Source organism: Anopheles stephensi, chromosome 2 (genome assembly GCF_013141755.1).
Source record: "Anopheles stephensi strain Indian chromosome 2, UCI_ANSTEP_V1.0, whole genome shotgun sequence".
Taxonomy (NCBI): Eukaryota; Metazoa; Arthropoda; class Insecta; order Diptera; family Culicidae; genus Anopheles; species Anopheles stephensi.
In genome coordinates this window covers 93,515,356-93,531,511 of record NC_050202.1, presented here as the reverse complement: position 1 = coordinate 93,531,511, position 16,156 = coordinate 93,515,356, and the positions used below count along the sequence as shown (strand labels likewise).

The window sequence follows — 16,156 nt, the reverse complement described above, 5'->3', positions numbered from 1 at the left end:
AAGTTCTCGGCCTGCCATATCTGGCTTTCTGTGCCGTGTGAAGACCGGCACAGTTGTCTCCTCGGCCACCGGACCGCCCTTCGCATAGTGATCGGCGATTTAAAAATCATGTTTATGTGTCGGACACAAATGAGCGTTCTCTCTTATGACGTTCGCTTAGGGACATGATGTGGCAAGTCAAGAATTTGTCATGATATGAAATAGATCAGAATATTCTAGATTAAATACGATGACACGCGATTTTAAATGAGCTATCGAACATTATCTCTTCGTCAAATATCATAGGCATGATGACAAAAAATGTCGAATGAATGCAAAGTGCCACACCACCTCATAGAAGACTAAACTTGTTGCCAACCGTAACGAAATAGAACACCGAAGTTCAAGAGGCACCTCGAATCTATAAATATCGTTTGTAGAGCTCAAAGGAGTAAAAAAGTCCAAAGCGTAAAACAAGCACCGGACTGACAGCAAAAACAAGGCGGAGATAGGAATACGGAAAACGTGAAAATAACACCCAAATCTTAGATACGGAGGTGCACACGGCGCAGCCACCAGGCTTCAATAGGATCTGACCGTCTACCATAAACTGACTTTAAAAGCAAAAGATGATGGCAGGATCGAAAAAGCCCAACTCATCAAATGCCTCTTAATAACTGTTCAAAATGAACCGAAACCATTCTTGAGCTAGGCCGAGTATTTGATCTCAGGTCCTCAGAAATAGAAACTGACTGGTGGACATGTCCGAGCCGAACGAAAAATGTATTAAAAATATTCCAAAAAATCTTCCCTCTTAGCGTCTAACGTCCTCGTGACCGTGACCGTGAAGATCGGGGCATCATTTTCCTTTTGTTCTCTTGTTCAGCATCCGTCATGCCGTATTCATAGGATAGCGTCGTCGTCGTCGTCGTCGATCTTAAGTCGATTGGTTGTGATTGCTCCTCACCAGCCACTGCCGCGCCTCGTCAACAATTGGTATCCTTTGCATAGCTCCCTAAGAAGCCGTCGTGATCGTTGTCGTCGTCATTAAGTCACTTGTTTCGTCGCGCACTTGATTGTCGTTAGGGCCGCGATGCCGATGGCTATTGTCGGACTGTTGTCTTTTCTCTGTTCTTAGCATCGATGCCTGTTTCTCTCCTCTCTCTCTCTCTCTCTCTCTCTCTCTCTCTTATCCTCTTTTAGTGTAATTCTTCGTCTACAACCCATAGGTCGAAAAACCAAAACCGAAAATAGGCTTCCCGAATAAACCAATCAAGTGGCTAGAAGACAATGCAACCGAAGTGTTAATGATTTCTATTCGGATTGAGGTATTCTCGAAAACGAAAATTTGTCTATTAAATGGCATGAAGAATGACTTTTTGCTTCCTTTTAGGATGTGACGCATCATTCCAAGACCTTGGGAGTAACGTCTTAGAAGAATGGTCTTCACAAGAGATCAATCGATCGCTTCCTGCTTCGCGATCGATGCTTCACATCTCCCTCGTTTTTTTTCATTTACGTTGATACCTTCTCTTTTTCGCTTTCATACACACAGACACTCTCTCGATCTTTTTTTCTCGCATAATGCGTCTACAATCATGTCCTAACAATCTCGCTACAGGCTACTAATGCAGATCGGCCAATTTTTGTCGGTTTATGGAATTTGTTATCTTCAACGTACTCCAAAGGAGCAAATTGAAAATCAAAACACCTTGCCCATATTTATGGGGTATAATGAGATTCATCCTTTCCAGCACAAAGTACCTTTTTCTTTCAAATATCCAACGCTTTTTCATCTCTATATTTGGGTACTTTGGCTTGATTTCTGTCTTTGGGCCCTGTGTTGATTCTGTAACTACATCATCATGTAACTACGATCGCACTTTTTTTTAATGGAATTTATATATTTCCGTGATGTTGTTGGCTTTGTGAGTGGATAGTTGTCAATTAAGTATATAGTCCAAGAGAATCGTCAAAGAACCATTCAATCGTTGGAATCTTTTGTTTGAATAAATGCGAGTTTGATCACGATAGACTTGATGCCAAAGGTAAACAGCAAAAGAGATGGAGCGAAATGTTCTTATAATTTAACTATTTTTTGCTATTTTGACATATATTGCTCATTAATAAGCAGCATATTTGTGATGATGTTTAGAGTTTTTGAAATAAAAAATAACTACATATTATACAATGGTAATGAGTAATCGTTACCCTAAAGGCACTTGAACAATGTAAGGAGTTTGACAGCTGTTCAGAAGGTCTCGGCTTAAAGGATTCATACATATAATCTTATCATTTGGGCGTAAGTTGAAATTTAAAAACATACATAAGCTCATGAACTCCAATCATGAAGTACTTATCGAAGGTCTGTCGATCAATGTATATTAAATTCAAATGAAGAATGACTATTTCATCAAGCTCGTAGTATTAACATCACGAAGGTCCAACATGCGTTAGTGAAAGGTATATTACAGTACAATTCAATCACACCCATTTCCATATCTAGCCATTCGTGTCCCAGATTTAGTTCCGCTCTAGTCGTGGGAATTTGCGGAAAGCATCTCATAAAAGTGGCTTTACTGTGTGCCCATTCTCTTACACCGACTGACCGTGTGGAAATTCATTACATTTACTTCCTTTCTTCGCTCTTTTCCCAATCCCTTCTAATTCGTAACAGGAGTGAACCGATTTAAAGTTTGAACATTTGAGTTCATTGCCGACTCGTAATTTTCGAAGGTAGTATCCCTAGTGCCAAGTCGTTTTGTGCAGTGTCATAATTGTCATTAAGTCAAATAGAAATCGATTAATAGTTGCACATGAACCGATGGATCATAGTCATTCTCTTATTTATAGTTAGTTAACCGTTATGAGTAAATGATAACTTTTATTTTAAAGCTGATACAATATTAGTGAAAATATTACCAGAAAGTATCCAAGATCGTCAAATTATGGCAACACCAACGGAAAAAATGCACAACAACCTGCTCCTCAACTTAACAGGGAACGCAAGTGTAGAGCAGTCATTAGCAAGAGGCTTAAACGCTTGTGTGTGTCCTTGCTTCGCCCCGCTATTCTCACATTTCATTAGCATCTGATCAGTTGCTTCGATGCACTTGACAGATCACAACACCCTTGGATGACGTGGAATTAATTGACCGGCTTTGCGACATTGGTGTCATCTATACAGTATGCTTCGAAATTGCTACTGGAAGAGGATATTAGTTTTGCATAAAAACGGTCAAATAACACAAGGGCAGTGAGTAAACGAGACAATGTGGTTTTATTTCTTTTTTTTTGCGAAAGAATTTACAACAAGCAAACGGATGAAATTGAGGCGTATTTTGGTTTTGTTTTGTTGGACAATCCACTTAATGACTGTGTGTGCCAGGTGCATCCGTGAAGGTTGTGTGTATCCTACATACTTATCGCTCTTCTTTTTTGAGTAATTCACGGTACGTTGCGCAATAATGGTGATAAGCGATGTCTAGTTGTCTCATAAATAAGCCCTTTTCTAGATGAAACATGACAATGTCTCAATGTTCTAAACGCTTTTTCGGAGACTGGGACTGATAAGATTTCTTCTAGACCCACCACAACTAAGAATTTCAATATGTTATAATTTCCGAACATGCTATACCGTAGTTGGATGATCAACTGCCATTGGGTCCTTCAATGGAACCATTTGGAGAACAGCGACTGCATTACGTTCCGCCGTTGATAATTATCACGTTTATTAAAATTCATGATCCTTTCCTGATCGGCAAACGCGTGTTACGGTCTTATGCGCGCGCTATAACAGGTGACCGCTTATATGACGGCTATAACAGGTTGTCTTATTCGACGAAGCGATGTTGATGAGTGCCGGAGAGAGTTGCAGGCGTTTCAAGGTTGCTACGATGCCGTGACTGCTCTCAAACCATTATGCTTATCCAACTGCCCTGACCGCAGAGATAGGAAAATAAACAGGAAAAGAAAGGAATAACTATTCACTATTTATTCTTTTACCATACAGGCGGAGCTCGAAAAGCTTGGCAAAAGCTTTGTCTCTTAGTATATCGTATGCGAGATATTGTCCCTGCCTAATAAGCTACCAACCTTCCCGATCAAAGACATGCCGTATGGACGGATACCGGCAAATGTACAGTTGAAAGCATGACCTGAAGTGTGATGGGGAGGAAAGGCTGGTTAAGATTCGTGATTGCGCTTAGCGGAATCGGCTGTATCGTAGTGCGATGCCATTAACCTAAAAATCATCCAAACTGTGTATGAGCGCAAAAACTCGATGATCAACATATGGCGCTTCCCATCATGGAGATGATGCTGATGATGATGAATATAGTGTTGAAAATGGAAGGTGGGAAGCACACGCACAGATGCATCACCCAGCTCAGTTTTTGGCTTACGGTTCTTCCTGGTCAATCTTTTTCCAGCCACAGGCTGATTATTGGCTTTGGAAATCAATGGCTTTTTGGTATCTTTTAGATACAGAAAAAAAAATCAATCAAGGTAGTAGACCTTGAAACATGTAGAGAGTCATTAAAGAAAGTGTTATAAAATTATGTTCTAAATTCTTGTAAACAGTCTCTGTCCTCCTGCAAAGTATGTATGTTCACTTTCAAACCAGAATGTAATATTTTACACTTGGAATGGTATGTTAACATAGTTCAGCCCCAGACTAATGATGGTTTTTTAGTTACTTCTTTTTGTCCATGTAACACGAATAGTTGTGCGCTAACTAAAAACATAACAAACGCAAAGAAACAAACCATACATAAAAAAACTTACTATAATGCGAATGCCTTTTCGGTAGGTGCTTAGAACCGTTTTTGCTTTTAAGTGCTGCATCCGGGGGTCTACAGATCACTTCCGAAAACAGACATGCAGCATACGAAAGCAAGCCATTTTCCTTAATTACGCATTGGGTCGAAAATTTCCCTCATTGTTGCTGTGTCCATTGTGGTGGCGGCGACGGCAGTGGCCAAGGTAGTGGTGGAGCAATTAAAGCAACTGCTTCCGAAAAATCTATCACGGCTCACTTATAATGATAGGTTGTGATGGTATTTAGAGGAAGCATTTAAAATACCGCTTACGTTCATAGCAAATATTTCGATTCTTTTGACCATGCTGTCAAAAACCGTGCTGCGAACGTCATCAATCATCGATTATTGCTCTTGTTTCAACACTGGGGAAAGAGATTGCATAGTATTAGTTTCATACAATAATAGTCTATTTGCGTAATCAGTAAACACAGTCCTCAGGTATATCTTAACCATCGCTACAACAGTGTAGGCTTTTACTAGCCTAAGTTACACTGTGAATGTCCTTGAAGCCTGATTTGAGATATTAAAAGAATCAAATATAAATTATTGTAATACTTGTACTTGACACTAAATTTATTTTTTTCATTCATGAAGAACGTCCTGGCCGTATTGCTAATGCTAAATTTCTTGATATAAAACATTTTATTTTCTGAAAATGTCAAACATACTCGCGTTGTATGCAAGAGTGAGATGGGGGATTATCTATCCCTGGAAAAGTAATTTATGATTGTTTTCGGTGTATCTATTGATCCATCGGAATGTGCTCCCAACTTGCTGCGAACCGCCGACCTGCGACCGTGCTATGGTGGAGGAAGCAACTCTCGAAACGGGGTCGCTGTTTGAACGTTGAGGCTATAAAAATCTACTCAACGTTCATTGCACAACCTGCAAGGGTTCGATGGTGTATTTGTGTACCATCTTTAAAATTCAAACGCCACTTAATCTGGCCCCCGTTCTAGCATTGAGCCGATTGAAAAGTGGTTGCCTCAAACGAACACTGGTTGTCTTCAAAAGATCGGGAAATTCGTTAATGATTCTTTGGTCGTTCGGTGAAAAATCACTCAAATGATACCCACAAATGTAAACAGTGCACATCCGTCGAGTACGGCAGTAGTATCTGCTGTTTTATACTCTCTGAAACCTACGAAAAGGCGGGGGGTCAATCGGGAGTAATCGTAAAAAAGCGAACCACAACGAAGATGGGACTGATCGGCAGCTAGTGTAAACTACCGTCCACCAGCGTCTTAAAATGTATGTTTTCTTTGCAATATCTCAAGTTTTACGATGCCGTCTTGTGGATTGACGGTTTCCAGAAAAATTCCCGTACAGGATAAACGGAGAGTTTTCCAGTTTGCGACAGTCGACATCAGAATTGTCAATGTGGACTAGAAAAACTCTTAATAACATTTTATTGGTGTTTACGTTTTTTAATGATTGGAAATAATAAGGTGTTTCAGCTGTTTTCACTTCATTTGATTAGTCTTTTAGAATTGAATGTTTCTTTTAGTCTTATTTATTGTTTAACTCTTGTACAAAAATGAAACCTGCAAACATGCATATGCGAAGCAAAATCATTTAATCGAATTTTTAAATTAATACTTCTCAGTGAACAAATTACCGAAAAAGAAGCGTCTTCATCTTCCTTGGCACTAAAACCTCGAGAGCTCTTGGCTTTTAGACTTTTCGTGATTTTATTAACCAATAGCTAGTTAGTCAGTCCTGCGTACGGGGAGGCGGTCTGGATGGGATTTTGTCCGCTAAAATAGAAGCTACGTTTACGATAAATGACAAATAAAGAATATTAAGTATACCTAAACTGTATTTTTTATTGTCACATCGGCCTCTTCGACAGAAACTTGTGTAGTTGAGCACAAGTTTTGGGATTTCTTGAGCCAACCGACAAACAATAAAGACGTTCAGCGTGAAGCAAAAACTTAAACTTTTTGATATTTGTTTCTGGAAGTCTTATAGTGCTGGTAATCATGATGGTTTTCCTGTAGTTCATGAGAGTTTGATTATCCTGCTTGAAAGGTGATGACAGTTTTAACAGTTGAGACTGTTTACTTATTGATTAACTTCAAACTTGACTGCTGCTTTACTACATTCGAACTACATTCGAAACAGTAACGCAGTGAAATTGAAGTTGCATGATGCTGATGACCGAAGGTGCACACAGCGCAAAAAATAGACCGGATGGGTCGCGCTAATAAATGTTTCATTACGATCACGAATTTCCCACGAATCACCCTCGTCGTTGTTACTATCGTGCGTCATTACCATGGATCTGTAGCCGCGTGACAGGGACAAATTCGCTGTTGGTTTGTGATTTTCCTACTCCAACCCGTTCTACACTCCTTTGTTGCCACCATAAAGGCGGTGCAAAAATTGTCAGATATTTTCCAGCGCCCTGTTAATCTCTTCAATATTCATAGCACTGCTCTGCCTGTGGCGCGTCGACGGATCCCATTCACAAACACACACACACACACACATATACATATATATATATATATATATATATATATATATATATATATATATATATATATATATATATATACAGCCGAACGTAGGACTCGAAACGGCACTCTATCAACCTGTTATTAAGTTCTAGATCTTATCACTGCCCCTTTCTCGTTTCCTTCCACGATTATTTCACGGTACCTTCCTTGAAGGAGATAAGAATCGCTGTATCGTCAACGATTTCAATTCTGTTGCAAATGCTTCAAACGCAAACTCAACCACGTAATACCAGGTACGGCTGTAGATAGACGGACTGAATGAATGTTACGATTGCAGATGTTCCTTTTCAGTCGGAAGACGGAAGCGTGACCTTTTCGTGCGTTCTTAATTCTACCCTTAAACCCACTTTCGTCTTCATTGTCCACTCGATGGTCACCAACGCAATGCATTATTAATATAGGAAGGGTCAGTTTTATGATACATTTAATTTTAGGGATTCCATTCTTTGGGTTAAAGGTGTTTTTCGTCTGCTGACAATCGTTAGCCGTACGCTGTGTACGGAAGTAGCCGTAACAAAGCGTGCAGTGTAAAGATCGATCGCGTGACATTATACAGACGCATCGTGGCTACCATCGTGCAACCAGCCTTAATTGTACGATTGTTTTTAATTATACAGCCAATATTTAGGTTTCAAGTTAGTATAGATTAAATGTTGAGGAACATGATCTCACCTGATAAGTTTCATTTTTATTGAAAAAGAAACAACAACAGAGCTGGTTAAAAGGCTAAAGCAATATTGGAAGACGAGAAAAATAAAGAAATATTATACTTATATTGAATAAGGCCTTGAAAGAGAAAGTTTATCAAACCCGAACTTAACTCTTAAATTCAATACTCAATACAGTAAAGTATTGCTTTACTGATCTTCACACAGGTCTTCCACCTGACTGGACTGATCGCTAGTACCTGGACCAAATCCCTAGTACTGCAATGTTTCCCTGATCATAGTTTTCGATTAAGTTTCATTTGAGATGATTCGATGGCAAAGGAAACCAAAACCCCCTTAAGGAGGACTTATTATTCAGCTACTTATAAACTAAGTCAAAAGCCAAATAAGAGTATTAAGGATATTTCAAGAGCCAAAGAAGAAAAAGTTTCTTGTTTTGTTATTTGATATAATACGGAAAATATTACAATACGCATAAACTCTTGCTACTATAAGCGTGACTCAAGTAATGTGGTCAAGTAAGGTATTTATGGAAAGGAAACTTTAAAGAAACAGTAATGCCAATTGGCACAGCCTAGCTAATGCAGGTAATTCAGCTCATGACCCAGACCCCGTTTTGTCAAGTTTCGTGTTTTTTGTACATCTAGGCGGCAAACAAACCGATACTTTGCAACGGCGTTGTTTAAAGTGCATGCACAGTTTTTTTTGTTTTACTGCCCTTGTGGCTGCCAATAAACTGTTCTGTTAACACACCATTGAACGCATCGATAGTCAGGATAATTAGGCGCGGTGAAGGGACTGCGAGTGCGCTTTCAGTTGTTTGAATCAAGACTTCCAGTAAGAATCAATCGTAAGAAGTGGTCAAGGAACGTTACAAAGCAGGCTTAGTAATGCTCAAAAACCTTAAATCAAGTCCATTTCGGACTGGTCACCGGCCATCTGTCACCAGTGACGCGAATGCCCGTGGCTCTGGTAGATACTTCATCAGGTACTTCAAAAAGTAAGAGATCTTCTTCACATTCCGTTGGCGCTCTCATCGCCGGCTTTGATCGTGAGAACATTCGTCAGCAGGAAAGAATCAACTGTTTTGAACAAAACTAAGCTTAAACGACGAATTCCTTATGTTCTCGACTATGCCACGAAGAGCCTGAAAGCCTCGTCAACCCGTGTGTTTTTAGGTTCTTCAAACAAGCGTTCTGTTTCGTTGACGTTGTGCCACAAAATCAGGTGCTTTCAGCAGTGTTGCTTGACGCCATCTGTTGCTTCTGACACTGCCGTCCCCAACAGTGAAAAGATCCGGTCACACGGTGTATTCGATGCGAATGGCAACTAAGACCAAGTGGGTTGCATTCTCAGAGTAGAATTTTTTCAACCTCACCGGTTGAAATAAAAAAAAAATAATTGAAGAGTTGTTCTAGAACAGCATACATTACGTACTAACATATGAAGACGACATTTATATTTTATATTTCTAGTAAGACGGCTTGACGCCGTATTGACAGGGCGACATTTATATTCAATTAAAAATATGAACGAAATTAGTTTTCCCCGTTTTGATTTTGTATTTCAATTAATTTTCTTGGTACTTGCTCGCAAAATATAATACATTGCATCGCAAACACAATGCATACGATTTATTTTTTCTAGAAATGTTTTTTTGAACAAACTCGTTTTTGAAGAAATAATTTTTGTCATGTATTTCTGCTTAATACACGGAATCGCTTGTACATGTAACCCACTCTCTTCCAAGTGATGAAAAATGGCTTTTCCTTATAAGTCAATTCTGTGTGTATGTGTCACATATTCGGAAACTCACGATAAAGAATGATTGCATTTAGTTTCGTACCTCTTTTGCAAGCAATTTATTTTTGGTTCTACACTTTTTCTGTTGGAATCAATTGGATTGGATTAAACAACTTTTATCTTAATATAGTTCGATTCAGTTATAAATCAAACTATGTTGTTAGCCGTAACTATGAAAAACTTTATTGTAATATATACAATGACCACGTGATTTATGACGTGCTAGGAAATCAGAAACATGTCACTATTACATTAAAATCTATTGTTTACATTTCCACGGCATTGATAACATGAGCTGGTCTGACTAGAGAAACAAAGACATTTGCTCGAATCTATTTTTTAGGTTTAAGCTGGAAAAAAAACAATGCTTTTGGTGCTGATTTTGCCTTACAGTTTGGCTTCAGAGCTAGCAACGTTTCAGCCGCAAAATGTCAAAACACGTAAAAAATGCTCATCATGGACCTCAATGCAGGATTAGATATTTTAAGACTTACAGGACACTCCAAAATCAAATTCACCTTCTAAATGTATGTTATCAGTAAGACCGTCTTTGCCTTTTTATTAAAAGATCTTTCATGGCTAAATTTGACCCGTCATGTTATAATACCGGGACACCAGATCAGTTTGGCTAGTGTGCAAAATCTGGGCTAGAGTTAACAATTGTAGTGCAACACAAAGCTAATTTAATTTACTTTAAAAATTTGAGTTATTTTTCTATTAATTAATGATGGCGGACTGATAAAAAAAATTTGAGTTATAATGCTCAAATAACCATGATTAAGTTCATTTAAAAACAAAATCCTGAACTATCTTGCAACTCTTGTAAGATGTGAAGCTTGTGAGGCATGTATGTATACGTCTAGTGCACACAACACGAACGACGTTTACACAGATCAAGAGCAATAAGGAACCTGGTTATGGGTGTGAAGTCAAACATGGGGAAGACGTCATATTGAGATGAGTATGATTCGATTAGTGAAAAGAATATCGCACGACAGACCACTTTTTCTTCTTCGGAATCTGTAGTGCAATAACTTTTATTTTGGTTTTGTTTTCGAAATTGATCGAAAGCGAACCACTCGTGATGAACCGGTCATATTACTAACGTTTGACAAATGACCTGCACAATGGACAACAATAACTCACTCCCCTGGGATATCGATTCGATTTTCGGACCTGATCGATTTGCTCTCTTCCTTACACTCTCGTTCGCTGTATCGCGCGTTGACCGGCATGCGGTTCGAAGTGTGCCGGTCCGGTGAACAATTCTGGCCAGTTCGTCCAGCAAAGGTTTGGCTTCGATTAGATTAGATTTATTACCGATGGGAATAAACGTACAAAATCAAGATTAATATAAATAACTCCGTTATTCTTCGGTGAGATTTTATTCCCGACGCGTACATTTTGTTGTTGTTGCTTAGGTTGTGGAATGAAAGCCACTGGCCGTTTGGCGTACGAATGTTGTTTAAGAAAGAGTGGAATGGAATACGCATAGTTACTTTAAATATTTATGATGGGTTTGATTAAAGACTCGCATGAATCGATTACCAGTATGTCAATTAGTTGTCGTGTTCGTACACTATCGAACGCATTGGCTGCCTGGGCTGGCCATAAACCATAAGGTTCCAGCAATCAATAATGTTTACGGCCGGTCAATCTTAGGTTGCATCAAAGCCGTAGAAGCAAGAGTGGAAAACGGACATGAAGGAAAAAAAGTGTTTCTTGACAGAAAAGTCGTCGTTTGTTGACCAGCTCATCATCAACCGAAAAATGAGAGTAGAGAATATGAGTGCGCTATTTTGCGAAATGGCCCGTCGAAAAACTGGTCATTATCGATGATGCGAGTCCGTTTGAGCACGATGGCACGATCAACCGCGGCCATCAAGTATGTTCTTCAAGTGCGTTCTGAGATAGTTTGCCATTTTCTGTTAAATAACTTCGAAACATTAATTGAAAAGTGACCCACTTCCTGTCCTAACCGTGGTCGCGACGACGCTTCCTGTCCTGGGTGCCTTATGAGATGATTTTTCTTAACTGCCATCGTTTCGTCTGTGGCCGTTCGCATAACTGCCGCTCGTTGTGAGATATGCTACGGCCAAGCTGCATCCGGAGCAACATTTCAGCAACTCTTTGATGGTAAGTAATTCATAATTCACCTTTACCGTTAGGATCATACCACTCAGTGTTTGGTGCTCGGAGCATTACAAACGGAGCACACCGAGTGCTCATCATTTCGTTTGGACTTTTCTCTGTCGAACACGTTATTAGTTTTGCAGCCAAAGCTCATTAGGCTCTCGTCCATCTCGCAGAACAAAATCCAGCAAAACAATGCGCGGTAAGTACGGAATACCAAACCGAACCCATTTAAACGAATGTGCGCCTTTTATTCTTGTACCTCCGATGGGTCTTGGAATTCTTTAGGGGCACAATCTTTTGGAAGTACCAGATTCGAAGAAATAGTGACAGGAAATTCGAAAAGCAAGAGCCTTGAAAAGACCGCGTGTTTTTATGATGGGTCTCCTCTGATGACATTATAGGTTTTATCCAACCTTATCAATCGCATTCGAGACACAGCAAAGGTGTCTAGAATTCCCCAATGCATAGGCGTCAAAGATCAAGAAGTAATCGTGGGAATTTCTTAGTCACTATGCCCAAAACGGCAGCGTACATAAAACCGTAGCCGGACATAGGGTTAGAGATGCGACGGAACAAGAAAATAAAGATGCGTCATTACAAGAACGTATTATTTGTCTAACGCCTGTGTGTAAGCATATTCGATGGCAGCAACCCTGTGGCCTTGAGTGCCAGACACAACTGACCAAAAAGGTACAGTTGAAGATCATAACGACGACAACGATGATGAGGCGCTGCTAACGAGAACCGCTTGATATGAGATTACGAGTACCAAAGGTAATAACACACACTTGAGACATAATTACGCATTCATGAATGAAAGAAGACTAGGTAGCTGAATCTCCGTCCTCGTTCGTTATGTGAGGCTTTGTGTCTTTCGTTTAAAGATACATTGGTATCTATTTGGCCCCAGCGTAATATGATGATGGCGACGGTTTTAGCGGTGAGGATTCGTCGTCAAAATTAGGCAAATTCCCACGCAAGATTGAAACTTCGATAGGGGCAGATCGAACTAATACTCTCCGGAGATGGGAGCAATTACATTAACTCTACCTTTGCGACCGAAAGATGATTTGCACAGTTTGAACGGAAGTGACAATCTTCAGGAAAGGGGACAGTTTATTTTTTGTAGAGTAAATGAATCGTACCTTTGCTTACATTAATCGTTTGTTGTTCATCAAACAGCAATATATGTGGTCTTGGTGAGAGTGTTAATTGCACCACATTTAAAAATTTATCAAAAACTGGAATACGAAAACTCAGAAACCTATTCTATAGTCTAAGCGGCAACCTCTTTATGCTGCCATAGCGACGTGATTCAGTTTCATCTATTTTTATTACAATCATTTCCCTCTCCCGTATTCTCTCTCGCAACGCTGCCGCTCTCTTGAGTTCGTATGTGGTGAGCGACGCGCAGACGCTTCGCGTGTCTCGTACACACGCTTGCAAACCGGTTCAGGTATGTGTGTGCGTGTGTTTTGGCGAGTAACGCTTGGACAGCTGTGCGGCGCTGTGTATGAGCCACGGACGCCTGAAACAGTTCGCATCGAGTGAGCGAGCGTGGCTAGCGAGAGTGCCCGTCCGAAGCAGATGAGCTCTTAGCGAGAGGGCTAGCATCTGCTCCAGTGGCGCAATTGGTTAGCGCACGGTACTTATAAGACAGTAATCGTTGCTTGGCTATGAGCGATGCCGTGGTTGTGAGTTCGAGCCTCACCTGGAGCAGCGCGCTCGGGGCGAGTGATACGTCCCGCGCCGCACGAGGAGCCTTTTTTGCTTTGCTTTTACTGACTGCTTGGTTGGTGCTATCTCGCACTTCCGTTATCAAAGACAAAGCGCACACACACGTCTTGTCTGTCGTCCGGTAAACGCCCTGTACAAATAGCGACGTGTCTTTTTACTTTACTTATTACTCTGGTTAGTGTTTTGAGACTTTTTACTGTAATTTTGAGAGATCTTATTTCCTCTCAAACAACTTTCAAGGCAGAGAGACGAACACTCCGATTTCAGAAAAAACCGCATTCCCAAGGTCGATGTCATCGACGCGTTTCTTACAGAGGTCTGTCCCAAGAGGTCTATATTAACACCAAGAGGTCGATGACGGTGTCTTGGGGTTAATCGTTGAGTCCGGGGTCGTTGGAGCAGAGCACATGGGACCGAAATGGCGCTTGACGCTGACAATTGTTGGCATTGTATGTAAATGCGACGTCACCTGTGTAAAAGTACTCTCCACGACACGTTGAATTCATTTTTACCTTCCAACCGGAAAATCTCAAGACATTCTTCTCTACCACAGCAAAGTGGCCAACCAAACATGGATGGCGACACCTTACGACAATAGCGGGACTATTACAGAGTCCGCATCGAAGCCGTTGTGATGATTACCTGTTGTTGTCAAGATAGTTTCTCGTTGAAAAATTTGTTCTTATTGCTTTTTAACGAATATACTATAGCGCAGGCTGCCGGAATGGGAAGTTTTAAAAGCCCAGAGTCATGGGTGTATTTACACTATTTCGAATGCAAATGCTCTGGAGACGAATTTTGGATAAAGCATTGCGGAAGATATGAGGTCACACTATGTTATATAGTGTAATTTACACGCTACAATTAATTGTGCTGCCATAGCGATGTTAAAGCTACAGAAAGGCTTATTTTGTCACGCGTTACCACATCGACAAAACTGAGCAAAACATTAAGACACGAAGTAGATAATCAGTAAATAAATGTAACCAATATTGCGGCAGAAACATACGCTCAAAAAATGCTAACAAGCTTTTACATTTTGTTCTCAACTAAATGGCATTTTCAACGTTGCAGCAGTTGTAGTAGTTTCACGGCAACATTTACGCCACTCACATTCAACTGTCGCGGTAAACGAACTCCGTTTTATTGCGTGTGCGTGTGCTGTGTTATCATCCCTGAGAATGGGTGAACAGATGATAGCTGCATTGGAATCTGTTAGAGTCACTTTTAACTTCTCGTGTGGGCCACGGATTTTTAAACTCCCACAATTATATCGTTGTGCAAGCACTCGATTTATCCCCTGTGTATTCGTTGGAGGGGCATGTACCATCTGTGAACCTTGCGATGCAGCGACTCTAATCGAAAGTGACTACAACACTGCAAAATCACACCATTTGGGACTGTTGTATGCCGATCCCCGACTGCGTTTAGATGCGTTGTACGGATCTTTAATATTTTGCCTATCGAGCGTGCTGTTGTATCAATTGTGGGAATGGCAGCAGAAGGGCTTACAGGTCTATGGGCCGCACGTAAATGCTGTTATTTTGCCAAAGGATTGATGAAAGTGACGAGTCTTCGCGGGATGCGGGTTGAATGACTTTGATGCCGAGCGCAATGGGAGTTTGCGAATTTTCTTTCCCTATGAATCAACGCAGGTTCAATATCCTCGTCTTTTGTATTATCGAAACGCTCCCCCGAGTTCCCCTCTGTTGCCTAGTTCTGAAAGGAAAACTTCGCTTGATCGGTTTTCCGGCTTATTCCCCGGCGCCGGCACTGTAGGTAGGAAATAAGCGGATATCTTCCGCTATCGGTAGATCTGTCTGGGCCCGGTCAGTTGGTGTTCCCACAATTATGGTACTCACTTTACGACGCTAATCCGCCATCTCAGAACTCCTACACATCGCATTTTGAAAGACAGGTGGAAAGCAGTTGCAAAATAAAAAATAAAAAATAACGGCAATTACACCCGCTGCCGATCAGGGCCAATCGGTAATACGCGAGATAAGTTGAATTTGATCAATTAAGGAATTTCCACACCACAATCGCATCGCTCTACCATCCACACCTCATCGCTGAAGTTATTTGACTTCTGATTGAGCAGAGACGGAACGGACTTAGTAAGGGAAATTTAGTAATTTTTTTTAATGAACATCACTTAACATTAACAGTTGTTTTCAGATATTTTGAGCATTGTTTGGTAGCGGCATCCGAAGATCGCACCTATGGAATAAACATGCGAAACAGCCTCGTTGCATATAAACATGCAAGAGCTTTATTACTTTTTTGCAAGATTGAAACTGTTTTGTTATAGCTACATAGTTATAACGGTAGCATTACATAGAAATTGAATTTTTAGAAGCGTTTAGAAGAAATTATTCAAAATGCTCCTACGTGGTTTCGACACATAATGTGTCACATGACGAGGAACATAATAACCACTAAGAGTAGGTTCTTGTTATCAAATCAAACATATATGTTTCTAAAGAACTCT

At 40.4% G+C, this 16,156-nt stretch overlaps 1 non-coding gene across 1 annotated transcript; it reads left to right on the top strand.

The window, feature by feature from the left end:
• The first annotated feature begins 13,544 nt into the window (after positions 1-13,544).
• On the top strand, positions 13,545-13,647 carry Trnai-uau. Its single transcript has 2 exons — positions 13,545-13,582; positions 13,612-13,647. It is a non-coding gene; the product is annotated as a tRNA-Ile (tRNA).
• Positions 13,648-16,156: the final 2,509 nt, after the last annotated feature.